General features: G+C 48.0%; 1 protein-coding gene across 10 annotated transcripts in view; it reads left to right on the forward strand.

The window, feature by feature from the left end:
* The window catches only part of DAB2IP (DAB2 interacting protein), a 366040-nt gene that overhangs the window by 220002 nt on the left and 120408 nt on the right, over positions 1–25630 (forward strand). Inside the window, exon 1 of one of the 10 annotated variants that reach the window (XM_061604340.1) lies at positions 18113–18182. The exons of 7 other annotated variants lie outside the window; for them this stretch is intronic. The gene's annotated coding sequence lies outside the window, so the exon portion shown is untranslated. Of the gene's footprint in view, positions 1–18112; positions 18183–18245; positions 18548–25630 lie in introns of those variants that run through there. 2 more of the 10 variants (XM_061604338.1, XM_061604336.1) reach the window with 2 other exon arrangements.

Below are 25630 nucleotides of genomic sequence, written 5' to 3' on the forward strand. Positions count from 1 at the left end.
CTGCTCTGGGTTTTAGTCCAAACTTTCAAGGAGCTGTCCAATGCTTTTCAGCACCTTGGACAGCTCCTTCGAAGTTCAGGCTTTGGTTCCCACCACCACCACCATCATATTTCTCTGCCTGCAAATGAAAATGAAATGGACTGCCTTCAACCATAAGTCAATTCCGACTTATGGTGACCCTATGAATAGGGTTTTCATGGTAAGCGGTGTTCAGAGGTGGTTGACCATTGCCTTCCTTTGAGGCTGAGAGGCAGTGACCGGCCCAAGGTCACCCAGTGAGCTTCAGGGCCATGTGGGGATTCGAATCCTGGTCTCCCAGGTTGTAGTCTGACACCTTAACCACTACAAATATGGTGCAAAATTTCAAGAGGCAGACTGTGCCCAGCTCTTGAGAAAACACTTCAAAAACAAGACAAACTTGATGTGGTCGTAATATGTGTTTGTGTCCAGATACTTTTTGTGGGGTGTTCTCACATGTGAATTTGAGTGTGCTGATATAAACTCCATGAAAGAAGTGAACAGTCAGTTGCATTGAGGCCCTTTTTCACAGGGTGCAACCGATGTGCACACCTTTCAATGCAACACAGAATGAAAAGAATCATCTACACCCAACGGCAATCTGTGCATGCTTCAATTCCAGAATTAGTTTTAGCATTTCTCCGAGTTAAACCAGCATTCAGGATGAGTGGAATGGAGGGCTGAGGAACTAGAGAAACAACAAAGACTAAAATCATTCCAGTCCTGTTTAGAAGTTGTGAAAAATGTTGATTCTGAATTCTTCTCATGGACGATTTGCTAGTTTTACTGTGATCCAAATTCCCCAGTGATGCCTCTTTAATAGGCATGGCACCCACTTCTCAATTTTCTGCAGTGGTTTAGTGCTGAAGACCAGAATATCCTGCAAACACTTAATTAAATGTTAAAATGCCAGCTTTCCATATTTGTTATTAAGTGTTACAATCCTTTACTAATGTGTATAACAAGTAGGACCTACAACTAAATGTTGTTCAGGGTTGCAGCCAGGGGCATGCTGGATTTTCTGCACCCTACCTTAAGATTTGTCTAAAGATTTCTTGTACTTCTTCACACTTCATGGTTTCTCCTGAGACTGCACATGGGCGGTACCATCTTGGCTGTAGAAGCAACAGCATTCACAGACTCAGCTTCAGAAACAAAGGAGAGAAGAAGGATCTGCAACAAAATGTTGTAGTGATGAGTTCTCCTTTTCACTGTTCCAGGCAATGAGCCATGCCTTCCTCCAAGACACTCCGCTGCATCCCCCCCCCAAAGTCAGTGCACATTTTGTGCCCACTGAGCATGCTCAGGTCTCTCACTGAACTGTGTTTTTTGGGGGGGAATCCCCCCCGAAGATTTTACCCCCCCCACTAAAGTTTTCCTTGTACTTACGCAAACATTGGGGTTTCCACAAGTCTGCTGGTATCACCCTCTTCTTTCGTGGGTGGTTCTGTTTGGGCTACGTAAAGGATGGCATGGGAAGAATCGGATCAGAATGTAGGATGATGATTTCTCATAATGATCTGTCATTGCTGAGACCATGAGAGGGAGGACAAGCTAAAGACAGCCACCCTTCCATCCCGTGTGGAGACAGCTACAGCTGAAGACACTCTGCGTGCGTACAGGCACTCTTCTAGTGCAAGGCAGTCTAGCAAACCTTTCCTTTCTCCTGCCCCTGATTTTTGAACATGAGGCCATGGTCCATATGCACTGTTCATTTCTAATCTCCCTAAGGCGCCGTGTTTCCATTAGGCGTGTCATGAATAATGTACAGCTGCGGTCCGAATATTTCCATTAAGGGGGCTAGAAGGTGGGCACTCCACGTGAAGTGACTTTGTAAGTCTAGCCTCCTGTTCTTACCGTGGCCAACCTGATGTCCTAATGGCAGGCGCCCAAACAGGGCATGAGCGCTACAGCAGCTCTCCTGCTGTTACTTGGCCCCCAACAACGGATATTCAGAGGCAGACCGGAGATGGGGGTTGGCCCAGTCTTAGTTATCAAAATAACATGAGAAGAGCCCTGGTAGATAAGATGGAGAGTCTGACCTGCCCAATGGTCTGCCTTCCATGATGGCCAATAAGACGCCTTCAAGAAGTCCACAAGCAGGTTATTAAGGTAAAACCCCTCCCCAGTCTTATATCCCCAGCATCTGGTATGCTGAGCTAGACTGCCTCTGTACCTGGAGGTCCTATTTAGCCATCATGACTAGTAGCCTCCTCCTCCTCCATGAATTTGTCTAATCTGCCTTTCAGTAAGACATTGTGTGAATGGCTTTAATTTGAAAGAGGTCCTTTTGTGACTTATAGGGGTGGCCAATATCATCTTAAAGCCCTGATGGGAAGTGCAAGTATGTTTAATCTCTGTGACTTGGTTGCTCCCAAGTGACAGTCCCATGTGCGAAATGGGCTACATGTTGCAGGATACTGTGCTGGATGGGGCCCTGCTCTATGTGCTGATGCCAGCCAAACAGAGCCTCCATGTTCAGCAGCACTCTACCTCTGCATGGCACTTGCTGAGCAACAACAGTGGAAAAGAGCTACACTATGTGTGCCCTGCTCATGGGCTTCCCAGAGGCAGCTGGCATTGGCCACAATGGGAAACAGGATCCTGGACTAAATTGGCCGTTGGTCTAATCCAGGAGGGCTCTTATAACTAGTACGGAGTGTCCTTGCTCTCAACCAGAGAAGCAGACTCAGGACTCGAAGGCTGGTTTTTACAAAAAGCTTTATTCCAGAAGTCGGTACAGGAGCATCAGGCATTCTAGGCATTATTCAGGATACAGAACAGGAGCAGACTAGACATATCTCAGAACAGGGCCGGTTCTAAAGGGCGGCCAGGCTGGGCACTGGCCTGAGGGCCCTGGAGCTACAGGAGCCCCTGAGGGGCCCCTGAGGGGCCCTCCGCTCCCCTTCTGTGATCCATGCCCCCCACGCCCCCCATTTACCTGTCAGCTTGCATTTTAGCATTGCCCTTAATGAAGATGGTGGTTGCAGCTTCCCTATGGTACTGAAGCCGCTGCAGCCATCTTAGTTGATGGCAGAGATGTTCACGCGTAGCACGCACGTGTGCCATCAACAAAGATGGCGGCAGAGGCTTCATTCCCCTTAGGGAAACTGCTGCCGCCATCTTCATTAAGGGCAATGGTAAAGACTAGACAGGTAGGGGGGCCCTGGGGGGGGCGTGGGTCTTCCACTGCAACAGCTATGAAAAGGTAGCAGCAAATACAGGAGTTCGCTGCGGTTGCTCCCCATCAACTGGTATTCTGAAGTAGACTGCCTCTGAACACAGAGGCTCTCTTTGGCCATCATTGTGCATAACAGCCATTGATAGATTTCTCCTCCCCCAGGGATTTTTGAAATCCCTGTTTGGACTTGTCTAAGCCAAGGATGAAGAACCAGCGGCCCTCCAGATATTGCTGGACAGCCATTCCCATCATCACTGCCCATTGGCCAAGGCTGGCTGAGGCTGATGGGAGTTGGAGTCCAACAATATCTGGAGGGCCGCAGCTCCCCATTCCTGATCTAAGCTATGTTCTGGACCCATTTACATTCAGTGCCATCATGACAAGCAGCCTTTTCCAAACTCTGGGTCCCCAGATGTTGCTAGACTACAACTCCCATCATCCCCAGCCAGCATGACCAATGGTCAGGAATGATGGGAATTTGTAGCCCATCAATATCTGGGGATCCAAAGGTTGGGAAAGGCTGAATTCATAGCCAAAAAAATTCCCTTCTTTCTGTTCTCCCTTCAAGAGGTGCATGCCATTTGATGGGGAAGGGATGACATTTCTCGTGGGTTTAGAGAATTTTAATGTATGTTTCCTGCTTGCATTTTATGCCGCCTTCCCTCCAAGGATGCTCAAGCTTGCATGCACAATCTTCTTCCTCCCCATCCCTGTTATCCTCACAACAACCCAGCAGGGTAGGTTAAGCTAAGAGAGAGTATAACTGGATCAAGATGTCTCAGTGAGCTTCATAGATGAGTAGAGACTTGGGCCATGGTGTGAGTCAGGGATGGGCACCCTGTGGCCCTACAGATGTTCTTGGACTCCCGACTCCCATCAGCCAGCATGGCCAATGGTCAGAGTTGATGAGAGTTGGAGTCCAACGGCATCCTTCTGGAGAGTCACAAGTTTCTCATTCCTGGCATGACCTTTTTGCGCTGAAAAGTAAGGGATAGCCACAAGAGATTCTCATCTTTAGTGTCTTCATGCCAGTGGCTTTAGAAAAATCAGCCCAAATGAGAGAGAGAGAGAGAGAGAGAGATTCCCCGCTCTGTCTCTATTTCCTATGCTGTGAATGTGGGTTTCTATCATTGTGACAAGCGTAAGGAAAAATGGCTTGCAGTCTGGAATTATGAGGAAGATAATGCCTTGATCCGACTGTCAGGGAGAGATTAATTCTCTCAAGCAGCAGGCCTGCCGTGTGTTACAGAGGCTTAACACCTGTGGGAATGATGGAACACATACCAGGTTGGGGGGACAGGGAGGTCTGAGTTTATGACACAGCAAGCTGCAGCCAGGCATCCGGGAGAGATTCGGCTTGACTCACATTTTAATGGGAAGACACTTAGCAACATGTGGACCAAACTGCTGCTGTCCTTTAGAATTCGTACTTCTCCGGATTTTGGGAAGCAGTTCTCCAACCAAAATGTATAAAAATTGCATAAAAACACATAGTGAAAATAACATAGGAAAATGAGATGCATTTAAGGAAAAATTGCTCACAGTCTTGTGTATATTACTCCTGGGCTCCTACTGGGAGAAAGGGCGGGATATAAATCTAATAAATAAATAAAAAATATTAGATAAAAATTGTGTACTAGAATGTGTAGAACCAGGAGCAATCCACACTAAAATGCTGATGAATTTTGAATTTTGAAACCACGAGCTGATGCAGAAATGTGGCAAACTGAGTAATGGGAAAATGAAAAAGTGTGGGACAACCAAACTAGCAGATTTGCCCGTTCTCAGCAGTGGCACTCGCTTCTGAGAGGCGCCTCAGAAATTTGCCTTCATCAAATTCCTCCATTGACTTCGGAATTCCAAATTACCCTATCTTGGGTGGTAGTGGTTTTACACTTGTGCACACTTAAAACTTTGCAAAAAAAACCAAAAAACCGCACATCCCTCAGTCTTGACTTGATCGCATGCACAATTAACTTGGACTCCTGCACTGAGCAGGGGGTTGGACCCAGTGGCCTTATAGGCCCCTTCCAGCTCGAGTGTTCTATGGTCCTTTGATTTTGCAATCAAGGTCTTTTTTTGCACAGTGTTCTACTGGGCATGTGTACAATGAGGGTGCATAAAAATACTGCATACCACGGGGGGGGGAAGGAAACTTGATTATCCTATGGTTAATTCAAGAGTCTTTTTGCATGGCGTTTAGCCAATTTTCAGGAACACTCAGCAGGCAGGGAAAGAATATTGATGCAATGATACCTGTGATCACATGATCAGAGATGATTTCTCCCCCCCCTTCCCTTTTGGCGATGGTATTTTATCAATGCTCATATGCCCATCTGTAATGCGGGGTGGGGGTGGGATATGCAAATGAACTGGTGGGGTTGAAAGCAGCGGCAAATGGAGCATGCTGTGATTCCAAAATCCTCCCCAATTGTGGAATAATTAGAGTCTTCCCTAATTAAACTAGAATTTGGATGCAGGGCAGAGCAATGTGGAGAAAGGCTCGTTCTCATCCTTTTAGGCCGGGGCTGGGGAAACCTTTTTCAGCATGAGGGCCACATTCCCTCATGGGCAGCCTCCTGGGGGCCACATGCAATGATCGGAGGGGCAATGGATGTGACCCTTACCTTTGTACAGAAAGCTCCAGGAGGGGGGTCCATCCAGACAAGCTAGAGGCGCTGGAGAGTGGTTAGGGGACTCCCCCAGAGCTACACTTCCCAGGATTCTTTAGGGGGAGCCATGACTGTTAAAAGTGGCATAAAAGTGCTTTAAATGTGTGGTGTGGATGTCACCATTACTGAAGTTCAAGGACACATTTCAGCCAGGCAAAAGAACTGTGGAGAGAGGCCGATGTGGAGCTTTGCCTAGGGAGAGTCATGGGAGAATCCACAGGGGTGTCGTCCGGGGTCCTTTACTTTTTTGAGAGCAGGGTCCCAACAGGGTCCCCATTTCTATAGTATCCTTTCCTGGTGATTGGAGCCAATCAGAGTGAATGGAGGCAAGTCAGCCACCGAGAAGGCTGTTCGCAGTAGCCAGCACCCTCCCCTTTAGTCTTAGTATTGCAACCAAAAGGGGAAACTCAGCAAAGAAAGTTCCTTGCCTTACAGCACCTTTGTACATTTGCCCATGTATGTGCATAGAAAATAGTAGATCTAGCTGAAAGGCAGCACACGGAGATCTGCATTGATCATTGCAATGCAACACTAAGGGAAAGTACTCCGAACAAAGGAAGAGACTGAAAGCTCCTTTTGTTGTATAATCTTAGAATGGGGCATGGTGTGACTACCATGAAGGGACCCTGAACTTCTGAATTTGCCACTCTGCTCCTGGCCTTGGGCCTGAGGCTGTCCACACTCCTGCTTGAGCCTTTCATTTCAACCCTGCCCGAGCTCCTGCCTTTTCAGCTGAGGCTGATCTATTCCAGGCCAGCAGAGGTGAAGTGCTGGGAGTGGGCCTTGGACGCTTGCCACTGGGCTCCTCCCAAACCCAGACAAGTGTGCAATTACGCCACAGCCACTCCCTGAAGTTTCTGCCAAGAGCCATCCCTGTCATTGCCTCGCACTTGTTTGTAGGAAGAGTGGAAGGTGGATGCGAGCCAGGAGCTCTCCGGGGAAGAGCTGGGAGTGAAATAGGTCTCCAGAGCATGTGGGAAGGTTGCTCAAGGACTGGGGTGGGGCAATGGCGATGGATGCAAATCCTCCAGCTGAAAATAGTGATATTTATTTGCATAGACATTTATATCATGCCATAAGTGAGAGGCAGATGTATGGTGAGGAGGGAGAGAAACAGCTCATGACAAGAGAGAGAGTTGAAGAATTTCTAGCTAAAATCTGGAGGTGCTTCCTTGGAGGTTCTACAAGTTGCTTTCCAGGGATCTACCTGCCTCCACTTTGCTCTGCTTGTATATTTGCAAATCAAGTATATTTGCATATTAGAGATGCCTGAGGCCTCCAGTTCCCTCCCTCCCGTTGAAGTCCAAGGGAGGGGCGTAATTGATAGGTGTGAATGAATCTGTGAGTTTTGGTTTCACTCAATTTCTCAGTTTTCTTATTGTAAATTCAATTTCCACATTGTAATCCAACAACATCTGGAGGGCACCAGGTTGGCTACCCCTGGACTAACAGAAGTGTGAACTAGTGAGATGGAGGCTATTGCCAGTGGGATAGACAAACCTGTCAATTCCAATTTCTCTTAGTTTTTCATTTTTCCAATCTTAAATTCAGTCTGCCATCAGTTTGTGATTTTTTAAGCCTTCATGAAAAAACATTGGCATTTCTCCTAACCTACACACTTTTATATGCATTTTTGTCTAATATACTCCTCTTTGCAAGCAATTTCCCCTAATATAATGCATTTTTGTAAGCTATTTTCACTAATCTGTGCATTTTTATGCATGCTTTTCTCCTAACGTTGTACACATTTTTTTGGCTGGAGAAATGCATTGCAAAAATCGAAGTGTGAATGTGGAAAGGTAGCTGTGAACAGTGGCTGATGGTGGCTCCATGTCAGTGGGGCAGTGGAATCCACTCCAGGTTTTAGTCTGAGCTTTTGAGGAGCTATCCACAGCCTGAATTTCTCCCCATCCCTCACTGTTAGGTCCTTTAAGAGACTTGGATCACTGGCCTATCACAGAAATTTGCCTCCAGGCTTACTAAGATAGTGGGTGGGTGGGCTGGCACTGGCACTGGGCTTCAAAGTGTTCCCAGCCACCCTGTAAGAAAAAGTTTTTAAAAGAAGGGGAAGGGAATCCAGGGCCTAGTGGGTCACCCTGTAACAATGTCCCCAGGCCCTAGAACCTCTGGGTGCTCTTGGAACATCTGGGCGCTCCCAAGCTCTGTAGAGCAGGCTGCCACGCCTGATTCTGACCAGGATTGCCCTAGAAAACATTTTGCTCTGCCGTGAGGAAATTGCACATTTGGAGAGGTTCCAGGGCAAGTTGTTCTTGCGGCGCTAGATTTAGCCTTGGTAGAAGGGGCGAGCCTCCCACATCACACTGACCACAGCAGAGCCTTACAATTTTCAGCCTTCCATGAAAATCACGCCCTGCTCTCTTATCTGAGATGAAGCAGAGCTGATGCAGCAATTTGTACAAATCTGGATTCTCTCCTCAACAGCCAGCCAGGCCAAGAGTGAGGGCAGCCTGTTCTTTTGGTGGATGGTCAAGCTTGAACTAAGCTCTGTTTGAGGGATGAACTCTAGACCCTGTTGCAAAAGCCCCAAATTGTGTCAAGTGGAAATCAGGACCTCCGAAGGTGTGCAATGTCACCATTCAGCATTGAAAAGCCCCAGTGACAGACTGGGAGGGGGTGGTCCCAGGGAGGCACGATTTGAGGGATTACCTCCAGACCCTGTTTTGAAAGCCCTAAATTGTGTCAAGTGGAAATCAGGACCTGCAAAGTGCCTTCCATCATCGCTCAAAAGTCCCGGAGAACAGGGGTGTCCTAGTGAGGCAGAATTTAAAATAGTACCTTCTGAGTTCATGCACTTAGACTGCAGTTCGAACCCGTTACCTGGGGTTACTTCTGCGGTTAGGATTGCACTGTTAGTGGCTACGCTACATCTGTATATCACCATTGGTGATGTATGGTTGTGTGTATATGTGTGTGTGTACGTGTGTGTGCAAGAGAGAGAGAGTATATATTGCAGGCTGCTCTCTCTTGCTATCAACATTTGGCAGAGACATCAGCTTCTGCAGCCGCTTTGGCTCCAAGGTTGCCTTGTGCTCCTGCCTTTTACGGTGGTCCCTGCAGATCAGTACCTGAATTATTCAGAGCACACGCCACTACCTGCAGCTTGATAGAAGGTGCACAGTGTGCAGGGCCAATGGGGTGTGTGGTGGCTCTAGCTTTCCATGGTGTCTTGTTTGCCAACTACAGTAGGGCCCCACTCATATGGCGGGTTACGTTCCAGACCCCCGCCGAAAAGTGAAACCCGCCGAAAAGCGGAACTCTGTCAATAAAATGGCTCCCGACGCCCAAAACATGTCGTAAAAATGGAACAAGTGCCATATGAGTGGGGCCTTACTCTAATAGAAAGCCGCCATATTAGCGGAACGCTGAAAAGCGGGCCGCTGAAAAGCGGGCCCCTCCTGTATGTTGGGTCGAGACTGTTCCGCAATCTCTGCTTCCCCAAGGCAATTGGGAGTTTCGGGCTGCAGACTTCCTATCCAGAATCCTTTTTCTAGCAGGGTGAAAGTTCTCGAGGCTTACAGCACTGTGGGTGACATCTATTTATGTACAAATATATCAGCTGAGTAGATGGGAGCAGGCAGCACCCACAGAGTGCCAGCCTTTTTAAAGCTGCGCCACTTCCTCAAAACCCAAAAGGATCCAGTCCTCTGAGTATCCTCATACACCCATTCCAAGATTTCCCTGCAAGCATCCGTCTTGCCACCCAATTGTAAAAAACTTGTTCCCCGCAGCCTCCACCCAGTCAGGCAGGATGCAACTCTAGTTAGTAGCCACTAGACCATCAATGCTCATTAAGTAAGCGGCTTCAGGTGGCTAGCTAGCAATACAGAAGCCTTGAGAGAATATTATTTTTCCATCTCAAGAAGAGAATGCTTTCCAGAATAGTTACTCAGATTAAGACTGGGGGAGCTTCATTAGAACTGAGAGCCCCCCCTCCCAATTTATGCAAGGGCCATAGCTCAGGGGCAGAACATGTGTTTTGCATGCAGAAGGCCCTGGTTTCAATCCTCAGCATCTTTAGGTAGGGCTGGGAAAGTCTCCCTGTCTGAAACCCTAAATAGCCACTGTAAATAATATGGAGGTAGAAGACCAGAAAGCTACTTTATACTAAGCATCACCATTGCCTCATTGCAGCACCATTGGTCCATCTGCCTCAATGCTGCCTACACTGACTGGCAGTCGCTCTCCAGGGCTTCAGATAGGAATGCTTCCCAGATGCTGGGAACTGAAACTGGGATCCCCTGCATGTAAAGATATGGGCCGTTCCAGTATCTACATCAGGGGCAACCAACACAGCTCCCTCGTGATGTTATAGATCCCAGCTCCCATCATCCCAGACCGCTGGCCAAGCTGGGAGGGGCTAATGGGAGCTGTAGTCCAAACCATTGAGAGGGCCCCACCTGGGCTACCCCTGATCTAGACAGACCACTGGCCTGACTTGGGATCAGCAGTGCATTAACAAATTCAGAAGGGAAGGGTCCCTTCATGATAGTCACAGCCACGCCCTTCCCTCTTTTTTTTGCTGCGGGACTGAGAATGAGATCCTTGTTAATGCCTTCTCCCGCAACAACAGATGTCCCTAGGAGCCAATAAGCACGAAAGAGAAGAGTGTTAGCTACTGAGAAGAGTCTTCTCAGTGGCTGATGCACCTCCTTGCACTCTGATTGGCTCCAATCTTCAGGAAAGGACAAGAAGGCATGTTAGGAGACTTCTCAGTGGCTAACACACTCCCCTTTATGCTGATTGGCTCATAGAGAGGTAGGGACCCTGCTCCTAAAAAAATAAGGGGTCTAAGACCCCCTGAGACTCTGGACAACTACACCAGAGGTTAGTGCCTTTGAGCCTGTGCAAACAGGTAACTCATGCCACACCTCTGGGATGAAAGGAAATGACCTATAAGTCCAATGGGGCAGCCTCCAAGCGGAACCTTGGCCCCTGTGCCTCTCGTGTGAGAAAATAAGCTGCGGGCCTCTGACTGAGAGTACGCAATGAAGTGGTTGTAAGGTTTTGTTTTTCCCTGATTACCCAACGTTGAGAACAAGGTGGGAAATCTGTGAATGCTCGAATGTGCCGGATCCTTCCTTCCCACCCACCTTCTGCTTCTCCACAACCAGATCCGAGCGGCTCCTGATGCTGCAAAATGAACTGATATTGAGTGGAGAAGTGCAAGGCAATTGTCTTAATATTTGTTTGTTAATTTGTATTATGTATGCATGTGTATTGTGGTTTTATTGTATATTTTTATAACATTTGCTGTTGTTTTATCTTCTGTACACCGCTTAGAGATTTCTATATATATTAAGCAGTATAGAAATAGCAATATAATGATAACAACAACAACAACAATTGAAGAGGCAGCCCTTTAATTTTAAAGCTTTTTTAAAAATGAATTCAGAGAGATGTAGGGAATGGAGACCCAGCCTTCCGCTATCCCTGCCTTTTTGCCCCATTGGCCCTCTGCGGTTCTAAAGCCGACGCAAATGCCTTCCTTCTCATTCTGAAACGGAGAGGCTCTTTCAAGACCGGCACAGGATGCAACCTATAATCAAGGCATGGATGATGACTAATCGCCATCCCCGCTGACAAGCTCCAATTATTGAGGACGGTGATAATATAATGGGTAGTGTTGATTTGTTTTGTTTTTAAAAAGGTCCGTTAATGAAACTGGGCAGTAATGCACAGACAGCCTTTGCCCGCTCCCTCTTTTTAAAAAACAAGCGCACTCACACTCGCCATGCATGCACATACATACACACACACACTCTTCTCTATCTCGCCTGCATCATTTCAAGCACAGCCAGGCCTTGCGCCTCATCCTCACAATTTGGCAGATCAGCCAGGAATAATTTCAGGCAGCAGCAGAGGGCCAGTGTGAGGCCATCTTCCTCAGCTGCCTTCGTTCTTTCTCAGATATATTTTTGGAACTTGGGATGGCCTGCCAGGGTATGCTTAGTTTGCGGGGGATCCATTCAGAATGGGTCCTCCTCTCCTCCCCCAATCTCTTGGCTTTTCTGCTTCTTGGCCATAAGCAGCACCTTGTAGAAATGGAGAAGGATTTCAGTTCGGTCAGCATTTTAATACAAACTTTCCTAACGCATTTCCTTTGAAATTTGCACTTCTCTTAATTTTGCGGTGCCGTTTTCTAACCAAAATATGAGTACAAAAATGCTTATATTAAGAGGAAGAGTGCATACAAATGCATCTACGAGGGAAAATAACGTACAAAAATGCATTACATTTGAGAAAACTGCTTGCAAAAATGGGTAAATTAGGCAAAAGTGCATACAAAAATGTGTATATTAGGGGAAATGCACACTAACATGCTGAGCAATTTTCCTAAGTTTTTTTTAAAGTTACATACTGATGTGGAAATATGATTAACTGAATTTAAGATTGGAAAAATGAGAGATTGAGAGAAACCAAAGTTGACCGATGTGTCCATACCTCTGGCATCAGCAGACCATCTGCTTCCTGTTGGGCTCCTATAATGCACAGACCTCTCCTTCAATGCATCCTGCCACACCGCTGGTCTCCCATTCTGCACTCGAGCACCAAAATGGTAGTCCAAACCATCTGGAGAACACCTGGTTGGAAATCGGTGGCTTAGTCCTTTCTGGGGAATTGTCTTGGTCACTGAGTAAGAATCACCCATGCCCTCCTGCCTGAGTCCCTATTCTCAACCACGCCCAGAAAAGCAGCTAATACTTATAGAGTTGCACTGGGCAGCCTCCACTGCAGGCAGGCAATTAGGGAAGTGGAAACTGCCTCCAATTGAGTCAGACCATTGGTCCTTCAGTTCAGTGTGCTCTTAGGAGTGGCTTTCCAGGATTTCAGAGGAAGTTCCACCAGGAGATGCCAGAGACGAAACCTGGACCTTTTGCATGTATAGCATATGCCCTACCACAACTTACAGACCTTCTGTTCATTCTTAATTGGGAGGGAGGGATGGTGGAATGATTCAGTCACACTCTATAATGTAAAGCAAAAGTGCAGTGGTGGCGGCTGGCTCCATGTCAGTGGGGCAGTGGAATCCACTCTGGGTTTTAGCCTGAACTTTCAAGCACCTTGGACAGCTCCTCAAAAGTTCAGACTTAAACCTGGAGTGACATCACTCATTAAACCACTGACATCAGAGCCACCAGCCACCACTGAATTGCTGCCTCTCTCTGTGCCGCCAAACAGACATGCGTCACCCGGCTGCTTGCTGCCTGAGCACCTTGTCCCAAGGTTACAAGCTAGGCCCGCTTCCCAACAGCTCAACTTCTCGCCACCCTGCGGACCACTGTTTTTTTTGGGGGGGGGGGAAATGTTCCTTTTCAGCAATTAAGGGTATTGGCACTGCGTTGAAGCAAAGTGTTTGGCCGACCACTGCCAGAAACCATCTCCCTGCGGCAGAACACTCCCTGGCGTCAGCAGGAAAAGTTCTCTGTCAACTCTTCATTTGCGAGAGGACTTTTGGAAGACAAAGGCCCTGCTCAAGCATTTGCAGTCTGGGGGTGAGGGGTAGGGCAGAAAAAGTAGAAATAACCTTGGGCAGCCAGAGGGCGCTCCCAGCACTGTGCCTGTACTAGTGTCGGGAAGGGAGTCCACCTCCAAAACGCCAAATCCCTGAGGCCCTACAGCCGAGGGGCCTGCTGTGTTCTATATCTGCCACTCTCAGCCATTTCACAGATGCCACTGCAAGGCTCACCCACACGGTTTCGCTTCCGGCAGTCTGCTCTCACCAGTTGCCAATTAAATTGCATATTGGAGTCTGCTCTCTTCCAGCAGTCGGCATATAAACACAAGGAAGGCAGCATCTGAATGAACCCAGCCCTGACTGCCGCTGGGTGTGCATGTGAAAAATCTGTCATTGTGTCGGCTTGTTATCTGTTGCTTTTGCATGCAGCATTGTGGGTAATGGCCAAGTTTAAGCGCCTTGCTGTTTGGCTCCAAGCTCGGGCTATGACACTGAGCCAACCATGTTGTAGTTGGTTTTTCTTTCTTCTTCTTCCTCCTGCTCCTCCTGCTCCTCCTTTTTGCAAAATGCTCCAAGCAGAAAAAAGGATTTTGTGTCTGGATTGTCCTTCAAAGGAAGCTGCTTCAAAAATAAGGATGTGATTTCAGCACTCCAGTTTGCATACAAAGATGTGCTGCCTTAACCTTCACACCGTCCACTCCATTGCCATGCAATCTTTTTGCATGTTTACTCAGAAGCCAGCCCCATTAAATTCCGTGGGATTTGACTCTCTAGTAAGGAGGTTTAGGATTTAGGATTGCAGCGTTAATCACAGCACTGTGGGATGGGGGGATGGGGTGTGTAGTTCAGTGGCAAACAGTAGCGGCTCCATGTCAGTGGGGCTCGAATCCGCTCTGGGTTTTAGAGCCAGAGCTCCTTGAACATTTGGACTAAAACCCAGAGCGGATTCCACAGCCCCACTGACATGCATCCACCAGCTGTCATTGGTGGCTACGCATGTGCTTGGCATGCAGAAGTTCCCAGGTTCAATCTCCGGCATCTCTAGGAAGGCCTGGGATGGGAGAGATTCCCATCAAATGCCCTGGAGAGCTGCTGCCTGTCAGTGTAGAGTCAATATTGAGCCAGATGGACCAATAGTCTGACTCAATATAAGGCAGCTTCTTTGTATTTGCTTATTCCGTGCCGCAGTGTTTTAAAATCCACACGTGTCTTTTTTACGCAGGTTAGCTGCACACAAAAACGTAAGAGTTTGTAGAAATCGTGTTAACTGTTCTTAGATTTATTTATTTTTTTGTATTTCAGTTCATTTTTATCTTATCCACCATTTTGATGGCTGCAGACCATGAAGCGGTTTATACATTTGTAAAATAAATAGCTAGCTAGCTTGGACAGAACTTTCCTTCCTGGTTTGCTAGGTTTCTTTCTGTTTAACTCCCCAAGAGTTGTGGGTTTGTTGTTGTTGCTTTAATATAAGGAATCATTCCAACAAGGCCTGCAGTTCAAAGGTGGTACAGTCCTCTCTAGCATGTGAGGGTTCTACCACCTCATTCTGCACCATCTGTGTATGCCAAGCTCCAGGCACCTGGCCTCTGATGGGTCCTTTGCAAAAGTATTAGTCAGTTATTTATTTCAGTGGCGGCTGGTGGCTCCATGTCAGTGAGGCAGTGGAATCCGCTCCAGGTTTTAGATCAAACTGTCAAGGAACTATCCAGGGTGCTGAAACCCACTCCCAAAATGGGTTCAGCACTTTGAACAGCTCCTTGAATGTTCAGACTAAAACCCAGAGCGGGTTCCACCATGCCACTGACATGGAGTCACCAGCTGCCCCTGATTTATTTGTTTGCTTATTAAATTTCTGTCCTGCCCTTCCTCCCAAAAGGAGCCCAGGGTGACAAAGAAGGGACAAAAACCCCAAAACATCTTTTTAAAAAACATTTATATATATATATATTTAAAAAATCTTTAAAAAGCAGTTCCAGCACAGATGTGGGCTGGAATAAGGTCTCTGCTTAAAAGGCTTGTTACAAGAGGAAGGTGTTTGGCAGGCGCCGAGAAGATAACAGAGATGGCGCCTGTCTAATATTTAAGGGTATTGCTTTTGCACTTCCCCATGCTTGTGAGAGTGGTGCAAAAACAGTAGTGCAGGTCATTTCCACAGAAGGCCTTTTCCTTCCTCTTGGTCCTATTAACATAACAGACCACGCACCACAAGAGACCCTTCAAATTTTATTGGGGGCTGGCTGGAAGATGGCCTTCCCTGAGTGTCTTACAATGCATTGAATGGATCCTGCCTTGAACAGGCAATCGAGTCCCATTTACTGAAAAAGGAAGCTTGTCATCACTAATTCCTCCGCTGTGAGGCATGGCCCACCTCATGGTTCAGAGGGACCCTACAAATCCCCTGCTCAGATCTGCTGTTGATCTCCATGCATTGCAAGCCACTTTCTGAGTCTCTGGCCCTCATCAGTCTACCATATAGGGATAATATTAACACTGACCTACCTTACAGGATTGTTGTAAAGCAGACTGATGCATAGAACAAAAAGGACATTTTTTCTTAATAATGTTGTTGTTATTTAGTTTATTTTTTGTAAATTGTATTGCTTTTATTGATGCTTTTTTATACTTGTGTTTATTTTTCTTTGTAAGCCGCCTTGAGGGTCTTTGGCCAAAAGGCGAGGTATAAATAAATTTATTATTATTATTATTAATAATAATAATAATAATAATAATAATAATGTATGCTTGGAACACACCAAAGTGTTCCACCAGTGCTCAAGGAAGAGGGAAAATGCCATACTGAGGCCGACTGTAGCCCTGTCTGTAATTTTATAAAGCAAATTGGTCATCAAAAGTCCACTGTGCACAGTAACCACCAAACTGACTCACGTGCTTACCAAAACACAGCACTGGTGACACAGTACACTGGCTCGGTAACACATTCTCTATTGATGATGGGAGACCAGTGTTGGGGAGGTGGTCAAGGAGAGGTTGTTGCCCCAGAAGAATTCCATTTGTCAGTGATGGCTAGAATGAAGGTGGAGTGGTATTTTTTGATTAGGGCCCTGGAAACCACAAATGAGAATGGATGCAATCACAGCATGACCCAAACAGGAAGGCTGTGGGTTTCTTGGGCCCTGTGGGTGGCTGTGAGATAGATTATATGGATTCCAGCCTTCGCCAACCTGGTGCCCTCCAGCAGTTTTGACTGGGTCTGATGGGAGTTGTGCTCCTAAACAGCTGGAAGGCACTGGGTTGTCAAAGCCTGTCTTCAACAGATTCTTTTCCAGCATGGAGGAATGGGTGGGCCCCGTGGGTCATTCAGTCCACATGTGAATGAATGAATGAATGAAATCCTTTATTTGCATTAGTTGATAAAGTCATTTCACCTAAATGTATAGTTTTAAAAGAAGCTAACCCTGGGAAATTTAGACTTATAGATGCAGATCTGCAAACTCAACCCCCTCTGGAATTTGGTTCAGTCAATTATAAGGTAGACAGCATGACCTCTAACCATTGGCTGAGCTATCGAGCTTTAACTTCATCTGAGCTAGGTAACCCTCCATCAGAAACTGGAAATGGTATAGATACCCTGGAAAGGAAAGTTCCAACTACAAAGAATGGATGTGTTTTTTTTATACAAGACTGGTTCTCTGAGCAAGGTGGAGGCCGAACCGTAAATAACCCTGGATTAAAACTGCTGTCATGGAACATAGTGGGTTGGTGTGCAAAACAGTCTGACAAACAATTTTTGGACTTTATAAACTGTTTTGATGTTATTCTTTTACAGGAAACATGGCATAATGAAACTTTGTTGCTTAATGGGTATAGATGTTATTCTCTGTCAGCCACTCTCTCTGGAAGTGTGGGAGGGCTAGCCTGCTTTATTTTATTTCCATGTATGTGTCCACAGTTCACCTTTGGTGTGCCAGGGAATGCAGTGCAGGCTCCTTCTACATCTGATGGTTTGAGGCTTGTTGCCAAAAGCCAGAATCGTCTGGTGTCCTTCTTAAAAAGTATTTAGGGCTTCAAGAATGGCCAGAGCCAGCGGGGGGGGGGGGTTCCATGTCAGCGGGGCAGTGGAATCCATTCCAGGTTTTATCCCAAACTTTCAAGAAGCTGCCCAAGGGGCTTCAGCACTTCAAACTAAACTAGGAGCAGATTCTACTGCCCAGCTGACATGGAGGCATCACCCAGAGCAAATCATTGGGTCTGTGTATGAGAGGAGGCAGCGCTCACCAGTGCTAATAGCATGTTGTTGTTCAACTAATTGATTAATACAGTTCCCACCCTTGTCAAAACTTAGCAGGGAGTTGGAGTGATCCCCCTACACCTCCCAAAATGCCACTGGCCAAGGGGGATGAGCAAGCACTCAGGGTCCCTCATACATCTGGTGAGTTTCTGCCCCAGGGGAGGTTGGCCCTGCGACTCACTGGCTCAAGGCTTACAACACAGCTGCTGTCAGGTATGGCGTGGGGGAGGACTTTAGGACGGGCATGGTGGGAAGGTCCCAGGTCAGAGGTTGCCCATCCCTGCCCCCCCCATCCCTGCCACTGCAGCTCCACCTCTGTTTCACTCCTCGTGCACCGGCAGTCATACAGCAAAGAGGAGGGCGCCTCTGAGCATCTGCAGAGCGCATTTCCAGAGGCCCCCAGAGGAGGCCCTCCCTGTGCTGTTTGCTCAAGGTTAGAGGCGAACCCGGAGCCTCGGCTGAGCTGGAGGTCAGAAAGCAGAAAGCGGCCTCTCGGGGTCTGCCGGGCCAGAGGTGTGCTGGGACGCCCGCGGGCGCCGCTTCTGCCGCGCGAACGCGCCGTGCAAACCGGATCCGGGCGAGGTGAAGCCGAGCGGCTGTTTGGTGGGGGGTTTCCCTCCCCTCTCCGGATTCCCAAGCGAGGGAAGAGGGAAGGAGGGCGGGCCCGTGGGCCTTGCCTTGCCTTTGTCTCCTCCCTTCTTCCCGCGGAAGCCGGCGGAGGCGCTGGCCGTGGCCGAGTCCGCTGCCGCCGGTGCTGCTGCTGCTGCCGTGGTGTGGCCGGATCGGGGCCCGGAGCGGGAGGAGGAGGAGGAGGCGGATCCGGCCGCTTCCTCCCAGCCCAGGCCGGCCGGCGAGCGATGGTAGCCCGCCGAGGAGGAGGTGGAGGCTGCAGCGCTGCGGGGCGCTCGGCTTGCGGGGCCGGAGACCACCTGGCTTGGGCGGCCAAGGTAGGGGCGCTGCGGCAGGCGCTGCGCCGCACGGCGAGGCGCCTTTCCCCGGGACGGGAGGCCGCCGGCCGGGGCTTCCCCGCGAGTTGCAACGGCGTTTCGGATCTCGCCGCGGCGGGAATCAAAAGCGCCCCCCCGGCTGACTTTCGCGATCCCTCGGGAGTCCGGCTTCCGAGTAAACCCGCCTGCGCTTGCTGTGCCCGGCGGCGAGGCTTCCTCGCGAGTCATCCCCCTTGAACTCCCCGAGATAGGGCGTTGACGGGCTGCGATCCTGGGCGCGCTTCCTCGGAAGTAGGGCCCCAGGGAACGCAGCGGCGCTTGCTCGCTGTAGGGTCAGCCTGCGGGGGACGGGGTTTCAGGGCGGCGGCGGGGAGTTGCTTCTGACAGAAGTGCGCCAGGTTCCCTTGATCCTCACAACAACCCTGCGAGGTTTCTGAGATAGTGACCGCTCTGTGGTCAGTCTGGTAGCGAGGGACGGGGCATCCTGTGGCCCTCCCGATGTTAGGGTGTACCCGCGCCCCGTCAGTCCTAGCCAGTGTGGCTAGTGGCCAAAGGTGCTGGGAGTTGCAGTGCATCATCTGGAAGCTCCGCTGGCTCCCCATCCATGTCGGAAGCGTTTCGGGCTCCCTGGCCTCCGGCTGACATTCTGCACTAGCCTCCCCCAACCTGGTGCCCCCCAGCTGTTTTGGACTACAACTCCCATCAGCCCCAGGCTGCGGAAGGCTGCGCCAACCACGACGCAGCCCCGGGAACCTCATCTGCACCCAGCGCCAGGAAGTCAGTGTCGCCTGTAGGGGGTTTTATCCCATTTTTGTCTCTGCAAGAACTTAGTCCTGCGGTGGGTAGACTTTTTCTGTTCCAATAGGCTTTTGGGAACTGGCTGCAAGGGCTGTTAAATAGGTTGCAGTTTGCCCTGATTTGGGTTTTGTGCTTAAATCCCTATGTTTTAAATGGTTTTAATGTTATAGTTTAGTTACATTGTGATTATAACTTCTGTATGTTTTATTTATATGTTTTAAACTGTATTTAATTTTTGTAAGCTGCCTTGAGTCCCAGTTCCGGGGGAAAGGTGGAGTATAAATGAATATGATGATGATGATGATGGAGACCAGGCAGGAATTCCACTTTTATCTTTTTATTATAAGGATTTGAAGCTTGGTTCCCTTCCCGCCCAGCCTAGGTCCAACCTCTGCACTGTCTGAAACTGCTTGTGGTTATTCCTGTGATCTCCAGCCCTCCACACCAAGATGCTTGCTTATAAAGTATCAGATTAGGAATGGCAAAGTCCCGGGTTCAAATCTCCACTCAGCTGTGAAGCTCAGTGGGTGACCTAGAGCCAGTTGCTTTCTCTCAGCCTAGCCTACCTCACAGGGTTGCTGTGTGGATAAAATTGGAGTAGGATGCTGCCCTGGACTCCTTCAAGGTAGAGTGGGATAGAAGTTACATTAACCATGAAATGGGTCCATGGGTGGGCAGGCCGGCCAATGTGCGAATCCCTGGATTTTCACAACTGCAAAAGCAATGGTGTTTGTGTGTGCGTATAGAAGAGGGGGGGAGGGCTGTAGTTCAATGGTAGAGGTTCTGTTTTGCGTGCAAAAGGTCCCAGGTTAAGTCCCGAAAGGCATCTCCAGGTGCAGCTCGGAGAGACCCCTGTCTGAATCCCAGGAGAACCACAGCGGAGAATGCCAAGCATGACAGACCCATTCTTCTATGTTGATATAATGCTGCTCTAGTGATTGTGATTATTTTTTAAAAAAGTAAATAACAGCAAATGCTGTAAAGAAATACTGCTTTCTCCCTTAGCCTCCTTTTTTTTTTGCAGTTTAACCTCAAATTAGAGTGGGGGGTGGGGGAACTGGGCCAACAGGGTCTGAAAGATAGCCTCTCTGCCTGCCACCCTCCCAGCTTACTTACTCCTGTGGATGGAAAAATCTGTCATTTTCAGTTCTCAGTTTCTCATTTTTCCAATCTTTAATTCAGGTCTTCAAATTTCTGCAGCAATTTGCCATTTTTTTTTAAAAAACAAAATCCTCATGAAAATTCTCCAGCATTTTGGCGTGAATTTCTCCTAACAAACACATTTTTTAAGTAGTTTTGTCTAATGTATGCGTTTTTGCAAGGGCCAGTTCCAGGCATGCTGGGGCCCTTGGGCCCCAGCTTGCCCAGGCCCTGGCATGCACATGCACATGTACACATACATGCGTATGCACACATGCATGCGCAGCCGTGTGGGTACCCCACCTACCTGTCTTCTGTCTTTTGCAGCTATGTGGGCTGCGTGCGCAGCAGTACCATTAACCAAGATGGCGGCTGAGGTTTCCCTAAGGGGCTGAAGCCTCCGCCGGCATCTTGGTTGATGGCACTCATGCGTGCTACGCTTACGCATCTCTGCCATCAACCAAGATGGCGACAGGGGCATCAGCACCTTAGAGAAACCTCAGCCGCCATCTTGGTTAATGGTAGCACTGTATGTGCACTTCACACAGCCGCAAAAGAAGTCAGCAGAGAAAGGTAGGTGGAGCAGGGGAATGGCGGGCGGCTCGGAAGCTCAGCAAATTACAGAAGAGGAGCAGAGGGGCCCGTTAGGGACCCTTGTAGACCCAGAGGCCCTCAGCCAGGGCCCCAGCTAGCCACACTTTGGAGCTGGACCTGGTTTTTGCAGGCCATTTCTTGTCATATGATGCATTTTTGCATGTTATTTTCACTCATATATTCATTTTTATGCACACTTGTCCCTAATGTATGCATTTTTGTAAACATTGTTTGGTTGGCAAACTGCATTGCAAAATTTGAATAAGTGCGAATTTTGAAGGATGGCTGTGTTTCAGTTCTCAATAATGTTTTGGAAATTGCAAAGTTGATAGATCCAGCTTGAAATACGAACTGAATCGAAATCTTGCCCATCCCTACTTACTCCACTGGTTGGTTGCTTTTTTAAGGTTATTTTATTATTTATAAAATCATTTATATGTTGCCTCTGTGGGGAGGGGCTAGTGCAGCTAAGATAGCCTACAGCGTTATGAAAACAATGCCATATATAAAACTGGCCATGGCTCCAGTTTTAGCATTTGTACTTCTGATGCAATTGCTATCAGGGCCAGCCCCACCATTAGGCAGAGTGAGGTGACCACCCCTGGAGGCAAATGCTGGGAAGCAGCAAGGGCAGTGCACATGCATGCATGCTCACACGCGTGCGCGCGCACACACACACACACACACACACACACACACACAAAGTACTGGAATAAAATTCAACCACCACTCTGGTCAACAACCTTATGCAGAAAGGGGTGGCTTTCTTGACCTTTATCGCCAGTAGCATCAACAGCTCAGATTGCCATCACTCATGCAGTTATTCACACTGCATTTCAGTGAATTCTTAAGAGCTGAGTGGAGATTCTAATATCCTTTGATCCAACTGTCAAACCAGGGAATAGGATTTATTCCAGATTCATGACTGTGTGGGAGGGTTTCTGCACGTGCTATAAAGCAGGTGTAGAGAACCTCTGTCTTCCTCTCCCCATGTTGCTGAACTACAATTCCCATCAGCCCCAGCGGCCAGGGAATGGTGGGAATTGTAGTTCAGCAACATCTAGGAGGGGCTGTAAAGGGAGCAGCCCTTTTGAGGGCTGGAAGGGGCAGGAGGGAAAGAAAGGCCCTTGGGAAAGTCCACTCTATCGGTTGCGCCTGATGGCTCAGTGAAGATTTGAACCCAGACCTTCCTGGCCCAGACTGCCTCTCTAAAGGGGGCATAACTAGCGGGAGGGCTGTAGGTGTAGGGGAAAACTGTAGCTTAGCGGAGAGCACCTGGTTTGCGTGCAGAAGGTCCCCAGTTCAGTCCCCAGGTACTGCTGGGAAACACCCCTCTCTGATACTCTGGGAGCCGCTGCCAGTCAGAGTAATGATAATACTAAGCTAGGTGAACGAATGGCTCTTGTGTCCCTCTGTAAATCAGCCTATTTAAATTATTTAAATAGTGGTTATTTCTGCTCCTTATGTTCCTACTTAAATTATTAAGAGCCATTCAGACTGTGGTATTCCCGATCTTTATGAATGGATGTGAAAGTTGGACGGTGAAAAAAGCGGATAAGAGAAAAATCAACTCATTTGAAATGTGGTGTTGGAGGAGAGCTTTGTGCATACCATGGACTGCGAAAAAGACAAATAATTGGGTGTGAGAACAAATTAAACCAGAATTGTCACTAGAAGCTAAAATGATGAAATTGAGGTAATCATACTTTGGACACATCATGAGAAGACAGGATTCACTAGAAAAGACCATAATGCTGGGAAAAACAGAAGGGAGTAGAAAAAGAGGAAGGCCAAACAAGAGATGGATTGATTCCATAAAGGAAGCCACAGACCTGAACTTACAAGATCTGAACAGGGTGGTTCCCAACAGATGCTGTTGGAGGTCACTGATTCATATGGTTGCCATAAGTCATAATCTACTTGAAGGCACATAACAACAACAAGGACTAGAATCTTGCTTCATTGTTAGGGAATAGTCCATAGCTTGGTGTTTGAGCACTTGCTTTGCATGCTGACAGCCCCAAGTTCAATCGTCAGCATCTCTAGGTAGAGCTGGGAAAAGCCTCCGTCTGAAGCTCTGAAGGATTGCTGCCAGTCAGGACGGACAGTACTAAGCTGAATGGATCAACTTGGTCCAAGCTGGTGTAAGGCACCTTCCAATGGGTCTTTTTTTTTTTAAAGACCATTTTGTAGCATCGCTCACCAGGTGGAAAATGTCCCAAGGCTCTGAGCATTGAAACTAAAATGGGGTCATCTTGACTTCTGTCTCCTGGCTGGTACAATGTGAGGAAAGCGTTTGCACTCTTCCCTTCCTGTCACTGTTTTTGTGCTGCTGTCTCCTTTTGCTGGTTAAATAGTCAAAGCTGATGAAAAATGAAGCCAGCTACGGCTGGGCACTTTCGACGACGGAGGCCAGCCCATTTTTTAGCTGCTTCCAAGACAATCACACTGTGGCTTTGAGACCCGCTGAGGTTTGAAGGGGGGTGAGGCGCAACCATTCTCGTTGAGGCGTCAATTTGTTGACATGTTTCTGTTATTCCTCCGTTTCTTGTCTAAATGTACAAAGTGAGCTGCCGGAGAATCAGAGGACAGGAAGTGTTTGGTTTTTTTAAAAAGGAAAGGCGAGAGCCAGCCACCCACAAAAACTGCAGGCATCACAGACTAAATAAAAGCTATGCAGCTTTTAAAAATTGAACTCATTCATTCAGTGATGTGAACATTAACACTCAGCATAAATGGGACGCTTTCAGTTGTGACAGTTGATGTGGAACCCTCACAATGACCCTGTGGAGGAGGCTTGTGTTAATATACCCATTATGCAGAAGGAAAGGTGTTTACCTTTGGGTGCATCTGTAGCTGAGGTGAGGTTGCAGGTTTATAACTGCACCACTGTGCATGCTTCTCGATTCTTTCCCACTGCCCACCAATTCATAGAATCATAGAATAGTAGAGTTGGAAGGGGCCTATAAGGCCATTGAGTCCAACCCCCTGCGCAATGCAGGAATCCAAATCAAAGCATTTCTGACAGATGGCTGTCCAGCTGCCTCTTGAAGGCCTCCAGTGTCGGAGAGCCCACTACCTCCCTAGGTAACTGGTTCCATTGTCGTATGGCTCTAACAGTTAGGAAGGTTTTCCTGATGTGGGATTTTCCCCATAGTTTATTGGGCAATGAGAGGTGGGGGGAAGTAGGGGGAGAGAGGCTCTCTTGTTCTGCAGGTGTTGGAGAAGACAGCACAGCCATGCTGGCTGAGGCTGATGGGAGCTGTAGTCCAAAAACATTGGAGGGTACCAGGTTGGGAAAGGGTGTTCTGTAGCTTCATTTTGGGTCCACTCTACTGCATTGGATGTCTTGGGCCAAAAAGTAGAGCAGAAATATATGGCAGTTTGTCTTACTGAAAAGCAATTCTTCTGAAACCAGGGTCCGTGTCTGCACTGCAAACTTCCCCTGATTTGAGGGCCACAACTTTCCCTCAAGGGGTTAGAACTCTGACAGGTGCTCTATTCCTGGGTGTGATGTGTGGGGTGTTGTAGTTGACGCAGCAGTAGTGCTCTGCCCCAGAAGCATTTCAGAATGCATTAGGAGACAAAGCAGGGTAACTGGAAGGCTTCTGGATCCTTGTTTGCTTCCGTCAGGACTCCTGTCCCATTGAATGGTTGCAGGACAGGCAGCGATTCAACAGACATTGCTATTTTCCTATTGGCAAGAGGAAAACTGCACCAGCTGAGTTTCTGCAGCTGTTACAGGTACATAAAAAAAGTGGTAACTCAGCATCAGGTGTATGTGAGGATTATCAGCGTAGGGGTTTTTGGTATGTAAAAAGCAGCTGGATAGTGCCCGGCTCTGGGTCGTTGCCTGTCCTTGCTAAGTTGCTCTGTATGATTATTTATTTGGAGAACACTCCTCCGCACAATTAAACCGACCCAGCCACCTTGGCAGGGAAGCTTTGTTTGTGTCATGCTGTTTGAAAATTACTATTGCCCAGGTTGCTTTGCAGTCAGCCTCCCCTCATTCTGTGCAGCAAATAGTGCAAGATTTATGTTGCTGCCTTGCCAGATGCTCACCTAAGGTGCAGAGGTGATGACTTGTCCAAAATCAGCTCATGGATTATGATAATGTTTTTTAGAGAGTTGCAGAGACTTTGCATACATTATCTTGGAAATGCTTGCAACAACCCTGTGAGGTAGGCCAGCATTATTTTCCCCATATGCTTCCAACAACCCTGTGAGGTAGGCCAGCATTATTTCCCCCATATTATGGGTGGGGGTTTAGGTGGAAAGACAAACAGCTTGCCCGAGGCAAACTGCCGAGTTCATGGCTCAGCTGAAATTTTGGCTGGCAACCTCACTTTGCACTGTCTTAGCTGTTAGCCAGCATTAGGTGTCTGGTTCTCCAGGGATTCGAACCCATCTCTCTACCAGCTTTTAAGCCCAGAGTCCCAATCCTGGCCCAATTTGAGCCAGGCTGAAAACACATTTTGAATGTTGCCCTTAGCCCTGAGTTATATGAAGTCATAGTAGGGAATGCCTCTGAGCTTCTGCAGAGTGCATGCT

This window comes from Rhineura floridana, chromosome 20 (genome assembly GCF_030035675.1).
Source record: "Rhineura floridana isolate rRhiFlo1 chromosome 20, rRhiFlo1.hap2, whole genome shotgun sequence".
Classification (NCBI taxonomy): domain Eukaryota; kingdom Metazoa; phylum Chordata; class Lepidosauria; order Squamata; family Rhineuridae; genus Rhineura; species Rhineura floridana.